We start from the raw sequence: 19,871 nt of genomic DNA, 5'->3' as shown, positions 1-19,871 counted from the left end.
CTGTAACCAGTTGAATTTCTTAAATTGTGAGTCAAGATCCCACATGGGACCATGTACTTAAAACAGGGGCTATAAAAACTCTTTATTTTTTTAAATAATGTCTTTATTTAAGCATCATGATTACAAACATGTTTGTAGTTGGGTTTCAGTCATAAAAAGAACACCCCCTTTCACCAATGCAACATTCCCACCACCAATGGCCCCCATATCCCTCCCCACCACCCCCTGCCTATATTCAAGATAGGCATTCTACTTCTCTTACAAATTAACATTGTCATGATAATTGTTACTGTAATTATTTCTCTAACTGCACTCACCACTCTTCGTGGTGAGCTTCATATCATGAGCCAGTCTCTCCAGCCCTCATCTCTTATTGTCTCTGGGCATTATTACAATAATGTCTTTTATTTTTCTTAAAAGCCATAGATTAGTGAGACTATTCTGTGTCTTTCTCTCTGAAAACTCTTTTAAAATGTGCTTTAAACTGGATGCTTAAAGGAGGTAAAGTGATATATATGATACCCTTTCCATAATAGTATTGCAAACCACAGTATCTTAAAATAGGAAGAGAGAAAGAAAGTGGGAGAGAGAGAGAGAGGAGAGAGAGAGAGAGAGAGAGAGAGAGAGAGAGAGAGAGAGAGAGAGAGAGAGAGAGGAGAGAGATGTATCTGTCATAGAGGCAGGGAATGGATGGGAAGAAAACTGGAGACACTGCTGATAGGAAGTATACAATGATGAAGAGATGAGTGTTGGAACATTCTATGACTGAAATTCAACCACCAACAACTTTGTAACTATCTCATGAGGTTCCAATTTAAAAATAATTTTTAAAGCATTAAAATAAATGAAGCGTGTTTTTTATAAATTACTTTGTGATCTATTATCAGTTAAATTTTGATTTGTATGACTGTTTTATGTACCTATATACTCCAAGGTAAAAATTTCTCAGGCATAAAGGGATCACAAATGGAAAAAGCTCTGGCTTATGTGATTTAGCGCAAACTGCCATATGTGCTGGAACTTCAACTTCTTCGTTTGCCAGAGAGGAAAAGAGAGATTCATACCAAGGTTGGAAATAGAGTTATGAGGGTACAACAACTCAGTTGTCGATAAATAATATTTTATAAACCGTTTTAAGAAATGAGATTAGCCACCTACTTTTGTAAATAAAATTTTATTGGAACCAGAGGTAGCATTAGGACCAGATGAGACAGGTCAAGCACAACGTGGGACTCTGGGATTTTGTTTTCCTTTTTCTTTTCCTTTTTCTTTTTTTCTTTCTTTCTTTTTCTTTTGCTTTCAGTCTTTCTTTTTCTCTCCCTTCCTTTCTCCCTTTCATTTATGTGAATCAGGGTAGACTTTACTTACTTACTTACTTACTTATTTATTTATTTATTTATTTATTTATTTATTTATTTATTTATTTATTATGGATTTGCAACCACATTGAGCTGTACTCAGGACTTACTTTTGGTTCTGTACTCAGGAATCATTCCTGGCGATGCTCAAGGTACCATCATGGCAGGGATTGAACCAGGGTTAGATGCTTGTGAGGCAAATTCCCTTTCCACTGTACTATTTCTTTCTTCTGCTCCAAGGTAGTTTTTATTACAACTTATTTAGAAAATTTGAGAAGAAGAGAGAAGTATGTGTTCAAGAGAAAACAAAAACCTCTCTAGGGTAGAAATAAATAAGCAAAGAAACATAGTGGCAACAAGCAAGATATGTGTTCAAAGGAAAACACAGGCTTGAAGAATAAAGCAAGATGGAACTCTGTTTTTATTTTAAAGGTTTATATTTGCCTTGATGATCTAGGTTCAATCCCCAGCACCCCATATGTTTCCCAGAACCTGCCAAGAATAATCCCTGTGTGCAGAGCCAAGAGTAAGTCTTGAGCACAGCTGCTGTGGCCCTCCCAAAAATTGATATTTTGATAGTATGTCTTTTTCTGCATCAATTTTTAGTTTTAAAAGTAAAGAAATGTATAATGAAATACTTACCCTAATCACTAGATTTGAAGCCACTCACTAGCTTTGCCCTAATCCCAATATTCACAAATACATAGCTCCAAGCATGATTAGAATGATTCAATGAACCAACACTTCCACATATTGCCCATTAACTATTCTGTGTCTCCTCACTATTTTCCTATTTCCTCTCACTCTACAGACTCTTGGTCCTCAGTCTCAGATTCTTGGTCTGTATCTCGTTGGTCTAAAGGGCCTAACCCCACTTTGGTTAACAGCTTCCCACTTCCTGTACCCAGCCTCTCTCCTCCTCTGCCTGTTTTCTCCTTCATCAAGGGAGGCTAAAGCAAGCTCTTGAGCAAGGCACTTAGAAATGGCAGGAATTTAACACTTGCACAAACAACACTCAACCCAATAAGCTATTTGATGAATAAACACTTCCAATCAGAGTATGAACACACACACACACACACACACACGCACACATACACACACACCACACACACATACACACACACCCATCAAAAGACAAAAAAGACAGCCCCATCACCCTAAGGATACTTATTTCTATAAGTGACCAAAATTCAGACTCTTTGTAGGACTATAGTAAAAGAGAAGTAAATTTGAAAGTACTTCCTCCAAATTCAATATCAAGATGGTGTTTTATGCTATATTTATAATTTTAAATGGAATAATAAAACTTAACCATAGAAACTAACAATGTTTAATTGTTTTTTCTGAAGATATAAATCTTTAGCATCAATGATGCCATCCCAATGCTGAAAATAGAATGAAAACTTCAGTTTCTGAATTTAATAGAAGAAAGTATCAATGGACATAAATAAGGAAAGAGAAAATTCTGACTGATAGGAGATAAAGTTTCAGCTCACCAGGTCTGTCTTTATTTTCTCTGTCTACTTTATAATATTGGTCCCTAACAACAGATTACCCTACTACCTATGAAAATTACAATTATAATATTAGGCAAAGCAAAGAATGAGGTATGACCAAACACATATGTCCCAAAACATTTTTCATGTTAGCCAGAAAAACATATTTTGTTATTTTATTTGTTGTGAGGTATAATTAATTCAAACTCATAAAGCAAACAAAGGGCTACTCTAGGTCTTTTGCTTAACTTTTTTCTCCAGTCCAAGGCTGTCTATCACAGGAAGTTAAGTAGTATCTGTCAAGAGCATATCATACCAACTTCAATGTCGTCAGAAGAGCTAGCTCCTCTTACTTGTACTTAGCACTTAGGATTTAGAAAAACCAAACAGATTTTTCTCTCTCTACTATATCTCACATCAGCACAAGATTTTAACATCTCTCTTGTCCTTACCAGTTTTTCCTCACTCCCTCACTGAGCCAAGTACTTAAGAAAATCAGTATTTGCTGCCAAAGGGGATTGGAGAAGCTGTCTAGAGCAGAGATGCATGGGAACTATAGTTTGTTTTGTAGTCAGCTCCAGGCCTCCCATAAAAGCATCTTATCCTAAGATAAATCATCTTAGAGAGCCTGAAACATAAAATAGATCTTTCCTCTGTCAGAATTGCGGCATCTTCTGTTGCATCTAGATGTGGCTGCTATTTCCTGGCAGGGCCTATGCTCTCTTGAGTGGCCACTTTACTGAACTGTTTCTCCTCAGCCTGGGATATAATCTTCCTTGCTCCTCCATTTGTTGGTCCCCACTGCTGCTTCCATAGTTATCACATATACTAGCCAACATTTCTTTTCATTCTCCACATAGGCACTCACCAAGCAAATATCAGCTTCATCCTATTTGCATCTAAAATCTGAAAGCCTGGGCTGGAGCAATAGCAAAGTGGTAGGGTGTTTGCCTTGCACGCCACTAACCATGGACAGACCCTGGTTCGATTCCCAGCATCCTATATGGTCCCCCAAGACTGCCAGGAGAGATTTCTGAGTGCAGAGCACCTCCGGGTGTAACCCAAAAACGAAAAAATAGTAATAAATAAATAAATAAAAATAAAATAAAATCTGAAAACCCATTCCCAATAGAGCCCATGCAGCAAATACTGATGAAAGTCAACAATAAGTAAGAATTGTCATAATGACCCACTAACTTGTGCAATACTCTGGTCATCTCCCTGAAAATAAATGCAGGCTTTAGTAGATGTTTATTTCCTCCAAGTAAATTTCAAAGCATTTTATTAAACTCAACACACAGCTCAACAAGAAATTTAAAAATGAGCTAGATTTCTCTTTTTTCCCCTCAGCAAATATCACATCCTATTAAGTTGCATTAATTTAATGTAAAATGAGTCCTATTTTTAATATAACTTAGATGTCAAAAATACTTAATATTTTTAGGATATATTTTAAGGATCTAAGAAATATATTAGCCAAAGTGCTAACCGCACCATAGGAAATCTGTCAATGTGTGTTGGGTTGTTAAAATGTGTGGAAATTCAACAAGCTTACCTAAGCACAAATGATGCCTCTACAGAAAATATTAAATAATTCCACACCTTGAAATAAAAGCCACTCTAGAAATTTAAATCATTATGTAGAAAACTGGTGGAATTTTTCAGTTGGAAAATTAATCTTAAAAGCAAATAATAGATATAATCTGAAATGGAAAAATTGGCCCTAATTTTAGAAAATTGAATAAATATGTTCATATTGAAGAATTTGTGTTGCTTAGATTTTTTCAAAATCAGGATTTCCTATAACCATTTTTTAATTCTCTGGTGACTATTTTCCATAAAATATTAAGGGATAATGAAATTGCTTCGGATACAAAAGGTTCTGATTAATTTAATTAACTGGAAAATCTTACTTTGCTCTGAACATCTTTGTTGAAATTCTTTCTAGAATATCTTTTCAAGGAAAGCATACTGAACTTTTAAAACTTTTCTTTCATAGTGCACATTATATTCATGTCATCTTGGGTGACCGAGCATCACACACTGCTATGAAAGCAAAGCAAAGAATTGATTGCATGTGTGTAGATAAAGGCCCTAGTTATGGGCTTAGAAGCCATACTCCAACCTCATTTTCTCTCTTGCCCTATTGAGATATAAAAAGCCAGCCTAGCCTAGTTGAGATCAGATGAAATAAAGGTGGGTGGTGAAGGTGCAGGGCATATCATTGAGGGTTCTTCAAAGAAATAAAACCAGTAGACTTTAGAAAGATTTCTTGGGGAAAAAAAAAAGTTGGCCTATATGATTTGGGGAGTTGACAAATCAGAAACCTGCAGGGCAGTCAGGTAGGCTGGAGACCCAGGGAAGAGTTGATGTGACAGTTTTAGACCAAAGATGGTCTGGAGGCAGAACTCCTTTAAATAAGGTCAGCCTTTTATCTCTAAAGATTTTCAACTGATTAGTTATGGCACACCCACATTATGGTAGATAATTTTCTTTTTTCAATGTCTACTGTTCCAAATGTTAATCTCATTAGAAAAAAATAGCTTGGCAGAAATATCCAGATTAGCTGGATCTGACTACTGTGTATGTGTATTTGAGTACTATGGCCTAGTTAAGTTGACATATAAAATTAATCATCTGAGGTGAAATGTAGCATTCACAAAATGTTCAAGAGGGTAATGTTGAAAGAGGGCTAGAGGTCAGGCTTGTCTGACTTTAACATTCACTTTAACATATGAAGACAAGAGAAAGGAAGGACAGAAAGTGAACGTTATGCAATAAGAAAAGATATATATATTTTTTTACTTTAATCTACTAGTTTTAATTGGGGCCGGAGCAGTGGCACCAACAGTAGGGTTTTTGCCTTGTATGCGCTAATTTAGGACAGACTGCAGTTTGATCCTCCGGCATCCCATATGTTCCCTCAAGCCAGGAGCGATTTCTGAGCATCACTGGATGTGGGCCCCCCCAAAAATACCAGTACTCCTTATTGCTGCAAAGTATCACGTTCATATAAAATGCTCAGACCTTCTAGAAGACTTCTAAAGATAGTAAAATGATTTTAAAATAGTAGAAAGGTTATTCTATTCTATAGCTATAACTGATAGTAATTAGACATATTACTTTATTTGTCCTCTTAATAACCCTCTGAATTTGGATTGATAGTACAGCAGGTGTGTACACAGATAAGCTATATACCTTCCTCTAAGCCCAGGTAGTAGTGATCCCTGATATCAGTGCCAAGAGAAAGCCCTGAGCACTACTTAGTGTGGCTAAAACCAATAATACAAAATACACAACAAAAAACTACTAAGCTAAAAAAAATACTAGCTAAACAAATAACCCTCTGAAGGAGACACTACTTCAGAACCAAAGATAAACCGTAATACCTGAGGTCACCTAACAAGGAAGGAGAGCAACAGAAACTCATATTTATATATATAAAGAATCCCAAAACTCACAATCTTATAGATCATATTGACTGCATCTCTGTTTTACTCCACTAATTCTCAAACAAAAATGTATGTTTCATGCTATGAATAAATTGTGTACTATTTGGGTGATCTATTCCCTACCTCTCTCTTCAGCTTTCCCACTTAAGTAATCTAACCAAGCCATTTATTACATGTTAGTGGTGTCAAGTCACTTCCTTAGATATTTCCTTTAAAAGTTACTGAAAAATCAAATCAAGTCATTATTTAGGCACTTAAAGTCAATCTAGTTAAGGCAATCAAAACAGGCAAGGGAATAGAAAGTTGCCCGTCTCACACTATGTGTATAGCATAGTATGTATAGAATGGTATCAAAATTGCAGTAAGATCACCTGAAAATCTAACGTCTAAAAAATACAAATCATTCCACTTTATAAGAATATATGTAAGAGTTGTATATATCTCTCAAATAGTAGAACACATAAAACCTTGAGTTCTATCTCCAGCAATACATGGTTCCCTGTCAAGTGAGAACTTAATGTCCCCAAGAACCCTTGGGTATAAGCACCCACAATAGTAGGCAGAATACAGAACAATAAGTTCAGAAACAGTGACTTAGGCAGCACCAGAAATGCACCCTCTTCGGTAAAAGAAAACAAATTTCTCGAAGAGAGAGTCAAGGAAACAATGAATCTTGTGCACTTAAAAAGCCCCGACTTCATTGCAGAAACAAATGCTCCTAGATGAGACAGTAAGGGCAGAAAATGTATTCAAACATAATTAAGTAGTAATAATAAGTGTTTCAGGGGCCTCTGCGAGAGAAAGAAAATGTTTTTTAATAATTAGCCTCCATCTCCTACCTCCTCCAAGAAAATTCTAAGAAAAGTTGGCCTCCTGCCAAGAAACTGAAAATCAGTCAGTGCTACCTTTCAAAAGCTGCAAATCTCAGCCAGGAATTTCCAGTTCCATCAAAGTCTGGTAATAACTTGTTGTGACTTTTCAAATGGCTGTCTTCACAAGCTTTGCTTCTGGAAGTAGCACCCAAGGAAATAAAAGTGACCGTGATTTTCATCGATGTTAAGTAATAACATGGCCAAGTTGGCAGTGTCTGCTGGTTTTGGCCTCCAGCACCTGTGAAATTTGGACATTGACCAGGTTTCATGCCACTGTTGTGCTTCTAGATCGGAGGTTCCCACGTATTTGGTCTACTGCCTCCTTCTAAAAAACAAAAACACCTCCCCCCAAAAAAAGTATTTACCTCCCCTTTTCCCCTGGGAAATCTGATGTGTTTTTTTTGTGTGTGTCTTCTTTTTTTGTTTTGTTTTGTTTTGTGTTTTCTTTATTGTGGGCAAAGTGAATTACAAATCTTTCACAGTAATATTTAAGGCACGTAGTAGTAATGAATGAGGGGCATTTCCACCACCAGTGTTGTCCTCCCTCTACTCCTGTTCCCAGTATATATTTCCTTTAAAAGTTACTGAAAAATCAAATCAAGTCATTATTTAGGCACTTAAAGTCAATCTAGTTAAGGCAATCAAAGCAGGCAAGGGAATAGAAAGTTGCCTGTCTCACACTATACATGCATCCCTCTTCCCCCTCCTCTACCCCCCATATAAGCTAGTGTTACTGCTCCCCCCCCCCATATACAGTTTGATGTAGATTGGGTATCATTTCTGTTGTCATTGACTTTGGATATTGTGTTCAAGTCTGATCATCTTTGATTTTCACCAAATGGACATACGACTATCTAGTCCTGGTACCATCCATTTTTTCCTCCAAATATGATGCTAATCAAGATGATTCCAGTAATGTGGCTCTACTGAAGATATAAGAAGGGGTATGGGAGAAGATTTTTTAAAAGAAAGATTATGTCCCCAACTGTATCTGAATCTGCATGATATCAACCATTTTGGGAAAGAGTGCTCTAAAAGGCCTATGATGTAGTCAAGGCATAAAAACAAGGTTTATCCTGAGTAGCTCCTATGCCCCTCATACCCCATTTATTACCTATCACACAGCAGGTAGTTCTCCATCAACCAAACCAATGAATCAAGCCAGCCAAGTCAATAAAAAAAAAAAAACTAATATGGCCAGAGAGATAGTATGGAGGTAAGGCGTTTGCCTTGAGTGCAGAAGGTCAGTGGTTCAAATCCTGGCATCCCATCTGGTCCCCTGAGCATGCCAAGAGTGATTTCTGAGTGTAGAGCCAGGAGTAACCACTAAGCGCTGCCAGGTGTGACCCCCCCAAAAAAAATCTAATTTGGGGATAGTATTTTCTGACATAAGATCCTTCCCTATTTTTGTGATTCTCATTTTAGACCAGAGTCTGAACTTCCTTGTCCCAAGGAAAGGTTTGAAATAAAAAACCATTTCTGCCCTGTGGAGACTCAGTCATTGAAATGATTATTAGGATATTTTTGGAGTTGGTGAGAAGAGGTATGGAAAATTTTAAAGAAATGAAGAGAGAGGGCAAAGAATACAGTGGATAAGGCACTTGCTTTGTATGTGGCCACCCCTGGTCTGATCCCCAGCATCCTATATGGTCATCTGAGCATTACTTAATGTGATCCAACTATTTTTAAAAATTTTAAAAATAAAGATTTGCATAGAGGCATTTCTCAGAAAAAATGAGAAAAGAGGGCAAATGTTTGGGATTTTTGGGGCATCGCAACCTTTGTCCCAATTCTGGCAGTACTCTGAAGACAACAAGAGCTTAGAGGAGACTGAATGGTAGGACTTGAACAGGTTGAAAATGAGCCTAAAAGCTTCTATCTCAGGGCCAGAGAGATAGCATGAAGGTAAGGTATTTGCCTTGCATGCAGCAGGTAGGTCGTTCAAATCCTGGCGTCCCATATGGTCTCCCTAGTCTGCCAGGAGCTATTTCAGAGCATGGAGCCAGGAGTAACCCCTGAGTGCTGCCAAGTGTGACCCAAAAAACAAACCAAAAAAATTTAAAAAAAAAAAAGTAAGATTCTATCTCTGCCTCCTTGGTAGAGAATATCATGTAACAAGCTAGAAGAGTACCACATACTTTTCCACTTTTTCCTTTCCTACTTCACTTGTATTAAGTTGTTGACTGGAGGTCACCCATATGTGATTGAGGAACTAATCAGGGGTTGAACACTTGAAGCAGGCTTCCTGCTTGCTGGGGCTCATATTCAGTGAGATTTTAGGCTCAAATGTACCTGGTTTCTGCTCTGGAGATCACGTCCTCTGACAGCACCTGCAGTCGCAAATAGCATAGCTGCAGATGTGACCCTGGGTGCAGCACTAGGAATGGGCCTTATGGACTCACACTTGTCAGGCAGGTGCTTTAGCCATTGAATCATCCTACCTTCCCCATTACCACCTAAACACACACACACACACACACACACACACACACACACACACACACACACACCCTTGTGGCTTTTTTTTAGATCACAGAAGACCCAATAATCCTTTACACAGAACCCTTTATGGAAGGAAGATGAGGAGCATTAGAGAAAAATGAGCAAATTTTAAGCAAATTAGGAGATGCAATCACTTTGAGCAGAAGGATTATAGGCAGCCATAACTGCCACACCAGCTTTCTTTACACACCACAAACCAGTGTAAAGTGCTCCCTTGGCAAAGCATTCATCATGGAGCAAAGCTTAGGGGAGATTATAGATCATTCAGCAGACTTTTGCTAGGGCCTGGGGACCCCAACATTCACCCTGCAGTGGGACAAGGCAAGCATAGAGTCCTGACTGTTTGACACAGACTCTGGTTTGGAGCCTCAGGGTAGGATGCTACAGGTGGCAACATCCAACACTGTTAAAAGCCTCTTTTGTCTGACTTCTCAAATTATGTCAGATCCTCAGAACTTAGATATTCATTTTGGTGCTGAGATTTGTGCTTCAGCTTTGTAGTCATCTACGGTCTGATGAATAACACCCAATTATTGCTAATAATGAAAAACCAAAAAAAAAAAAAGAAAGAAATGATAATAATAACTAAAAAGCTTTAGAGACAGCATTACTGAATTCTTAACCCCTACTGGGGATTATCCTCACTCTCTACATAGATATGTGGGTTCCCAGAAAGGTGAAAAATAAAAAGCAAAAAAATAAACTTTTTATGCTACCACTTGAGAAGCATGAATTAGTAACTATCTCCATTTTATAGATGAGGAAAGGGAGAGTTAGAATAGTTTTAAACTTGCTCAAGTTCTCAAAATAAGTAGAAGATTAAGGCAGAATAACTCCAGAGCCCATGCTCTAATGCTGAAAGGAGATTGCTTCAATAAGCAGTTCTTATCAGTGAAGCACAAGGTGTCCAAAAATGGTCCAGGTTCTATGTAATTTGCTCTACAAACTACATGGGTCTCAAACTCAATTTACCTGGGGACTGCAGGAAGCAAAGTCGGGGTGATCCTTGAGTGCAAAGTCAGTAGTAAGCCTTGAACATTGGGGCGTATGACCCAAACAACTAAAACAAAACAAAACAAAAAAAGATTCCTCTAGGGCAGGGCCACAAAATGTTGTACGGAGGGCTGCAAACGGCCTGCGGGTCGCGAGTTTGAGACCCCTGAATCTTGCCGTGTCCACTGAAGTCTCATTATTTTGCTATTAAATGCCAGAGAAAAATATTAGCACTTATCTTCCTACCTCCAAGTCAACTCCCTTCCAACGAGAAACTATTCCCTATCTTGACAAACACCACTGAATACTGGCCAAAGTGGCACTATCCTTCCTAAAACTCTTAATGATTTCAGTGGTAAGTAAGTGCTGAGAGTTGGTGGCTGTATTGGGCAGGACAATATGAAAGGTAAAGCTACATGCTTAGCAGAAGCTATAGTTTGATAATTACAACTTAACAAATTTTGGGGGTAACTGGTGAATATATAAATAATAGTAACTCCCAAAATCTAACTCAGGTAACCTGTGTATGCAGCATATTATGCCATCTAGGTTTGTATGATTATACCTTATAATTATACAATTATAAAAACCATTTAACATCTCTACTCTAAATTTAATTAGAAGGCCAGAACCATGGGGCAGCCCACATGATCCCCTGAACTCATTTCTTGCTCATGGGATTCAGAGTGCAGAACCAGTACTAACCGATGACCACTTCCAGGTGTGGCTCCAAAACCAAAATAAATAAATAAATAAATAAATAAATAAATAAATAAATAAATAAATAAATAAATAAATAAATAAAATATATTAGAGTCAATGACAACATACTAATATTTTGTACTTATATAATTTATAGTTTCGGGCCGGGCAGTGGCGCAAGAGGTAAGGTGCCTGCCTTGCCTGCGCTAGCCTTGGATGGACCGCGGTTCGATCCCCCAGTGTCCCATATGGTCCCCCAAGCCAGGAGCAACTTCTGAGCGCATAGCCAGGAGTAACCCCTGAGCGTTACCGGGTGTGGCCCAAAAACCAAAAAAAAAAAAAAGAAAACAAATAATTTATAGTTTCATATTTATATATCTTATTGTGAACACAAATTACATATTATTCATAATATAACTATGTGAAAATAAGAAAATAATATTGGATGGTCAAAAGAACAATGGGCAATTTTCACAGATGAGTAAGTACTGATAGGACAAGTCATTTAATATTCATAGAATCTCTATAAGGTAGACCTTAACTTTTCTTGGGTCTTCAAACAAAACATTGATTTTTTTTTTTTTTAGGTTTTTTTTTTTTGGTTTTTGGGCCACACCCGGTGACGCTCAGGGGTTACTCCTGGCTATGCGCTCAGAAGTCGCTCCTGGCTTGGGGGACCATATGGGACGCCGGGGGATCGAACCGCGGTCCGTCCTAGGCTAGCGCAGGTAAGGCAGGCACCTTACCTTTAGCGCCACCGCCCGGCCCCCAAAACATTGATATTTAATTGTTTGGCAGGGTCCTCAGGACAGATGGGTGTGGTGAAGGAAGAAAGGGAAAGAAAGAAAAAGAAAATTCAGCCAAAGTGCTAAATAAAGGAAATATTATTTTAGAAAATTGGCTCAATCCCACAGGGGAAATTTTAAGTTCCTAAAGGTAAATGATCCAATAAGACTAGGTTTCTGGCATCTGCATCACTTATGAATAAAAAGGGCAAATAATATAAATTTTCATTTTAACCATTATCATTTTATTGTATCATCATATTGTAAAGCCATCATCAGATTTACAATATTGTCAACAGTATGAATTCATACATACAATATAACGACCAACCAGTGCCCATTTCTCTTCACCCTTATCTCAAAGTTTTCCCCTCATTTTCAACTCCACCCAGCGTCAGAATCCCTGCTACATTATGCCCATTGTACTACCATGGTCAACTCTTTCCTATAGACCAGGACTTTTATTCTGCTGCTTTGGGGCCATATCTTGATTCCATACTGTGGGTTTTTATATTTAACATATGAGAGAGATTTTTATGTCTTTCTCATGGCTGACTTCACTCATCATAATATTGTTCAGATTCATTCATGTAGCAACAAATTTCATGATTTTTTGGGTTTTTTTTTTTTGTTTGTTTGTTTGTTTTGGGACCACACCCGGTGACACTCGGTGGTTACTCCTGGTTATGCGCTCAGAAATCGCTTCTGGCTTGGGGGACCATATGGGACGCCGGGGGATCGAACCGAATTCCCTCCTAGGCTAGCGCAGGCAAGGCAGATGCCTTACCACTTGCGCCACCGCTCTAGCCCTTCCAGACATTTTTTTATAAGTGAATAGGATTTTGTTGTGTTCATATACAGATATATTATTTATATTATATGTATAACAATTTCTTTATCTAGTCATGTTCTTAGATATTTGTATTGTTTTAAGATTTTTGACAATGTGAATATTTCTACAATAAACATAGGAATACACATGTCTTTTCTGAATAGTTTGGGGACACATGGGATAGCTGCACATAACTGAAATTGCTAGGCATACAGAAGGTCAATTCTTGTTTTTTTGAGAAGTGTCTATATTGTTTTCCCAAAAGGCTGAACCTGTTTTACATTAACACTAGCCATGGATAAGAATTTCCTGAAGTCAACAAAAACAATACTGCTTGTTTCTGTTCTTTTACATGACATGTGCCAGTCTCAATGGTATCAGATGATTTCGCATTGTTTCATTTAGATTTGCCTAATTATCAATAATGCAGAAAATTATTTCATAATCTTCTTGGTCATCTGTATGTTTTCCTTGCAGAAGTGTCCCTTTATCTCTTCTTCCCACTGATGGAAGTGGCAATTTTTTCTTGTTATTGTTATTAAGGTTTACTAGAGAGAGAGAGAGAGAGAGAGAGAGAAAGAGAGAGAGAGAGAGAGAGAGAGAGAGAGAGAGAGAGAGAGAGAATTAACCCTTTTTCAGAAAGGAGCAAAGCAATATTATATTCTAATCTGTGAGTTGTCTTTTTCTGGTTGCGCAGAAGCCAAATCCATCGTGCCTCCCCACTCTCCTGAAATCTGAAAAATGAGAAACTCTGGGTTATATTTGAACTAATTCATGGCAGCTGGTGTCCATGATAATAATAAGGGAAAGGGAGCAGGTAAGATAGCATGAAGGTGGGCCCGGAGAGATAGCACAGTGGTGTTTGCCTTGCAAGCAGCCGATCCAGGACCTAAGGTGGTTGGTTCGAATCCCGGTGTCCCATATGGTCCCCCGTGCCTGCCAGGAGTTATTTCTGAGCAGACAGCCAGGAGTAACCCCTGAGCACCGCCGGGTGTGGCCCAAAAACCAAAAAAAAAAAAAAAAAAAAAGATAGCATGAAGGTAGGGCGTTTGCCTTCATGCAGAAGGATGGTGGTTCAAATCCCGGCATCTCATATGGTCCCCCAAGCCTGCCAGGAGCAATTTCTGAGTGTAGAGCCAGTAGTAACCCCTGATTGTTGCCAGGTGTGACCCAAAACCAAATAATAATAATAATAATAATAATAATAATAATAATAATAATAATAATAGAAAGAGGTGGTATCAGGAGTTTGAACTATGTGTGCTAGAACTTTATTACTCCTTTTTAAAAGAGGTCAATAAAGTCAGTGAGTCTTGACCAAGACCACATAGCTGAGACGTGTCAGAGTAAAGGTTCGAACTGAAATCCATCTAAATCTAGGATTAACATTTTAACCAAAATAATAGTTGTGTTCATGTGTACAAGAGAATATTGAGATACTCAAGCAAATCAGTGCCCCTTCCCTCACTCCCTTTTCAGGGTCCAATACTTGGTTTAAATACCAATTAGATAAGATAATACAACATCTGCCTATAAGCCAGAAAGCTGAATTGTTCCGTGAAAAAGGATCACTGAACAAATCAGGAAAGGCATAAAAAATGTTTTTCTAGAATTTTCTGTAAATAGCTTATTCTAAATAGAAGATCAAAAATGGAAAGACTTGCCATCTAGTCCTATCAGCCATACTACCAATTTATATGCTGATGAAAGTAAGCATGTAAAATGAAGATTATATAAATGTGTTTTTCAAGTAATTCAATATAAGTGCTCGGAAAGAATCATGGCCTATGGAAAGTTTTCTAAATAATCAGTTTTCTTTGACTAATTTAGCACAACCAGGGAAAATGGGAGAATAATTACTTCATAAACGTGGATTATCCTGTGAAAATGAATACAAATGGCCATGCTATATGTACTGTACTGTTTCACAATTTGGGTTTCACAGGCATCCTGAATGTTCATAAACTTTAAATTGCAGATAATATATTATATAAGATTCTATATTTCCACATAATTATAATCTAATTTTTAACTAATTGAATGATTGCTTAATACAATTAGGCTCATATATGACTGGTGTTTCTGCTATTTAGGTACTCAAGATGTTTTACCATCATCCCAACATTTTCTTCATACAAATAGCCATAAAATATTAAAGTATGGCAAGAGTAGAATTATTAAATGGCTGATACCCAAAACCTGGTATAAGGATTAGCAGCATATTCACCTCTAGAGGGATTATTAGTAATATAAAACCTCAAGCTTTATCCTGAAACTACAGAATCAGAATATATATTGACTTTAAACGCAGAGAGTATTGGGATCAGTAATATCAGTTTCTTTCTTTCTTTTTTTTTTTTTTTTTTTGGTTTTTGGGCCACACCCGGCGGTGCTCAGGGGTTACTCCTGGCTGTCTGCTCAGAAATAGCTCCTGGCAGGCACGGGGGACCATATGGGACACCGGGATTTGAACCAACCACCTTTGGTCCTGGATCAGCTGCTTGCAAGGCAAACACCACTGTGCTATCTCTCCGGGCCCAGGGATATCAGTTTCAATGCTTAGTAAGTGTGCTACTTCACCTTTTTAAGTCCCAGGGTCCTCATCTGCAAATGAAGCCAAAATAAATGATCCTACACTCTTGTTTCATTATGAATATAAACATAAGCATGCAGATAATAGCTATCACCCATACAATGTACTTCAAAGCTCTTTATTATTCTATTAATGCTAACTTTTAAGTAATTTCCCATTAAACAGTAAGAATAAAAATCCTCATCAAAAGGTGATTTTCTATTTCAACCAACAAAATGATGAACCTTCAAAAATGCTCATGTCTGACATAGGTTTCAGCATTTAGAGAAAACAAACTCAAATTCCCTACTAATTTCGTAATGGATGATAGACCCATATTGATTTCCTTAATGGCAATGTGTAACCTGATAGTTTATCAAATTCTCTGTGCAGTGAAAGTAGATTTCCAGAAACAGCATTTAAGCTTCACTTCATAAAAAAAAAAAAAAACTTTAATTTGATGGACAAATGAAAGGAAAATATTGAAAATTCTCCTACTGGAAGATTTCCATTTAGAAGAAAATAGAGTCCATAGTATTCAAGTTTGTATCTTTCCTTCAAATTCCTAAAATATGATTCATTTCAGAATGGCACACGAGTCTAATTCAATGTGACTGAAATTAAGACACAGGACAACTTCATCAGGTCAGTATGGTAGTTTCCCCCACATAATCATTCTATTATTTTGGACAATAGTTAATTTCATTGTTTGGCAAGAAAATCCTGAATTGCTTCCTTAGAAGGCTCATTCTTGTACAAAATAGTCAATGATGATAGAAATGTTTATAAAAACAACATTTAGAAGGATAATATTTTATTTTTAATCATGCTTGATAGTATTTTGTGCCATTTATCTAACATTTCCACACTTTAGAAATAAAGGCATTTCTTGGAATTTTTCTTTTTTAAAAACAAGATGTGCATAAAATAATAAAATCATCTGTATTTGAAAGAAAATTCATACTCATTTGTGCTTAGAAATTCAACATGCTTTTTTTTCTTTTCTTTTTATTGGATGTGGGAGGGTTGTTTGTTTGGTTTGATTTGGTTTTAGGGCCACATCCAGTGACTCTTTGGGCTTATTCCTGAATCTCACTCAATAATTATTCCTGGTGGTGCTTGGGGGATCAAGTAGGATATGGGGAATTAAACCCAGGTGAGCCAGGTATAAGGTAAATACCCAACCTGCTGTACTATCTACCCAGCTCTGAAATTCAGTATATTAAAGGCTAAGATGTACACCAACTTTTCTCTCTGTCTTTCAGTATAATCAACATATGAATTACAGGAAATCATTAAATATTTGAGGATTATTTTTAAATTATTGTCATCTTTTCAGAGCATACAAGAATTTTGGAGGAAGGCCACACCCAGTGACGCTCAGGGCTTTCTCCTGGCTATGTGCTCAGAAATCACTCCTGGCTTGGGGGACCATATGGGATGCCAGGAGTCCAAACCACGGTCCATGCAAGGCAAACCCTCTACCACTTGCACCACTTCTCTGGCCCCAGCATACAAGATTTTTGAAATAATTTTTCCTGTATGCTTTTCCAGAGCATTCAAGAATTATTATTCTAAAAAAATTTAAAAAAAGAATTATTATTCTGGTTTTAAATAAAATAATTCATGAGACAAATTAGATATTTGATGAACAGCTGTACCTACAGCCACATATAAAGTTCTAAAGGATATGTGGAGATTTTCTTGTTGTGGATTGTTTTGTTTGTATTTGGATTGTACCCAGCTGAGCTTGCAAGTGTCTCTGCACTAAGGGATCATACCTGAGTGCTAAGAGGAACTTATAGGTATTGCACACCAATTCGTGGCTAGCAAAGCAAGGACTCTATGCACTGGATTATTGCTCTGGCTCCTAAAGGAAAACCTTTAAAACAAAGACCTTTATTAATGAAACACTAAACTGTTTCAGAAACTACTCAAGATTAAAGGAATCGAATATACTTAGTAAATACATATAATGTGAAATTCTATTGAATTCACAATTGGGGTATAGTATAAAGATAGTATTGGGACAATTGGAGAAATTTGCACATAGTTAATATATTTAATAAATATAAATGGTTAAATATTTAAAATGTTAAACTATAAATTATGATTAAATGACCCAAAAGTAGTCTTTGTATTTAGAATATTTAGGAGATATTTCTTATTCTCAGAAAATAGTGCATATTAATTATATATGCACACATAAATTATACATACATTTATATGCATAGATGTATATATAAGATAAAGTAAATATGGAAAAATATATTAACACTTGTGGGTTTAGAGAAAGAGCATAAAGTTGAACTTCGTGCTACTTTTGCAAGTTTTCTGTTAGAAATAAAAATCAGGAGTGGGAAATCTTTTATGAATAGAAAAGTAACTTCAACTATGGAAGAAAAGAAATCATAAAAATAAAGATGTGGTAATTGGGTAACAGAATATGATGAGTGGTTAGTGTATGAATTATTATCAAACTTCTTTGGAGAACAAAAGCATTCACATAAAATTGTCTCCATAGAGATAACATTTGACCCTAAGTACATAAATTTTATTTCACATAAGAAACTACTCTGAGAATAATGTACTAGTGTGAAAGATCCAAGACAGCAAGAGAAATACCAGAAATAGTTATTAAAGCAAATCAAGGGAAATAAAGAGATAAATTTGGATTTGTCTTCTTAAATGACCACTCTATAGAAAGGTGACTGACAGAGCTGGGAGGCTCAAATTTCAACCATTCCAGTAAGCACTGGTGTCAATTGCATGACTTCTTGCAAAAATGCCCAATATATAATTGCTGAATTCATAAACTCATAGCATTCTAATAAAATATTGAGTAAATAAAGAATTCTTTTAAAATTAATCTTAATATGAATGCAAATTTGACAAATAGTTCTACTCATGTGTATTGTTTTTCTAATATTTTTTTAAATTTTGAAAATTGCTCTTCTTGTTCTTTTGTTTACATTCTTCAAAATTTACTAGGACCTGGTATAATAGAATGGTACTGGGAGTAGCTCTGAAGCCAGATTTCAAGAGTTATTTTTTAAATAATATCTTTATTTAAACACTATGATTACAAACATGATTGTAATTGGGTTACAGTCATAAAAAAGAATACCTCACTTCACCAGTGCAACATTCCCACCACCAATGTCCTCGCTCTTTCCCCACCTCTGCCTGTATTTGAAACAGGCATTCTACTTCTCTCACTCATTGGTGAGTAGTCATGGTAGTTGTTATGTAGTTATTGCATGTCATGGTAGTTGTTAGTGTAGTTATTTCTCTAACTGTACTCACCACTCCTTGTGGTAAGCGGTTTTTACAAGCCTCATCTCTATTGTCTGGGTATTATAATAATGCCTATTTTTCTTTTTATTTAAAACCATAGATAAGTGAGGCTATTCTGTGTGTATTTCTCTCTCCCTCTGACTTATTTAACTCAGCATAATAGTTTCCATGTCCATCCATGTATAGGAAAATTTCATGACTTCAAGAGTTTGAAATTTACTAGCTATCTAGAACTAGATGAGTTCTAGAGCACTCATCTGCAAAATATGAAAAAATACTTCTTGACATATTACATATTTTTGAATTCATTTAATTGTGTAATGCTTTGAGATAAAAACCAGGTACATTCTAGACATCAAGCGAACATCACCTTCTATTATTTATAAATCACTTTATTTTTTAATTAATTCATTTAAAAAATGTCACATAATTGACATAACTGATCATAATACATTTGTTTCAGGATGACAGAAAATGAAGTTATTAAAAAATAGACAGAAAATATAAAAAATTATAATAAAAATAAAATAATAGTAATATGAAAAATATGGAATGCTTCACAAATTTGCATGTCATCCTTTTCAAGGGCCATGCTAATTTTCTCTGTATCATTTCAATTTTAGTATATATATATGTGCTACCAGAGCAAGCACTATAACTCATTTTAATACATATCTTAACATTTATTGAATAAAATAAGAGATAAGAATATTGAGAAGTTACAACTAGTACCTTGCCTATACTGAAAAGGACTAGTAAAAAATATTAATTCATAATCATTTAAGATTCATGGATGCCACTTAGAGTAGGAAAAATTAGATAGACTTTGTATTGCCAAAACCTAAGTTTAAATTGTCCATTTTTTCTCTTCTATGTATGTGTCATTGGGAAACTAAGATCTTTCTAGCTCTATGCCTTCATCTGGATAATGAGAATAATATCACCTTCCTTTTATTGAGATAGCAAACTGTAATTGCTACCTGCAGTTTTGGTAATTGTGGTCATTC

The 19,871-nt window shown here is 36.3% G+C and overlaps 1 pseudogene; it reads right to left on the bottom strand.

Annotated features, from left to right (window-relative positions):
- Positions 1–19,405: 19,405 nt before the first annotated feature.
- On the bottom strand, positions 19,406–19,505 carry LOC126015341 (uncharacterized; annotated as a pseudogene).
- Between the last annotated feature and the right edge of the window lie 366 nt (positions 19,506–19,871).

The sequence above is a fragment of the Suncus etruscus genome, chromosome 7, assembly GCF_024139225.1.
Source record: "Suncus etruscus isolate mSunEtr1 chromosome 7, mSunEtr1.pri.cur, whole genome shotgun sequence".
Classification (NCBI taxonomy): domain Eukaryota; kingdom Metazoa; phylum Chordata; class Mammalia; order Eulipotyphla; family Soricidae; genus Suncus; species Suncus etruscus.
The sequence above is the reverse complement of the archived record's forward strand: the minus strand, read 5'-3'. Positions and strand labels throughout refer to the sequence as shown.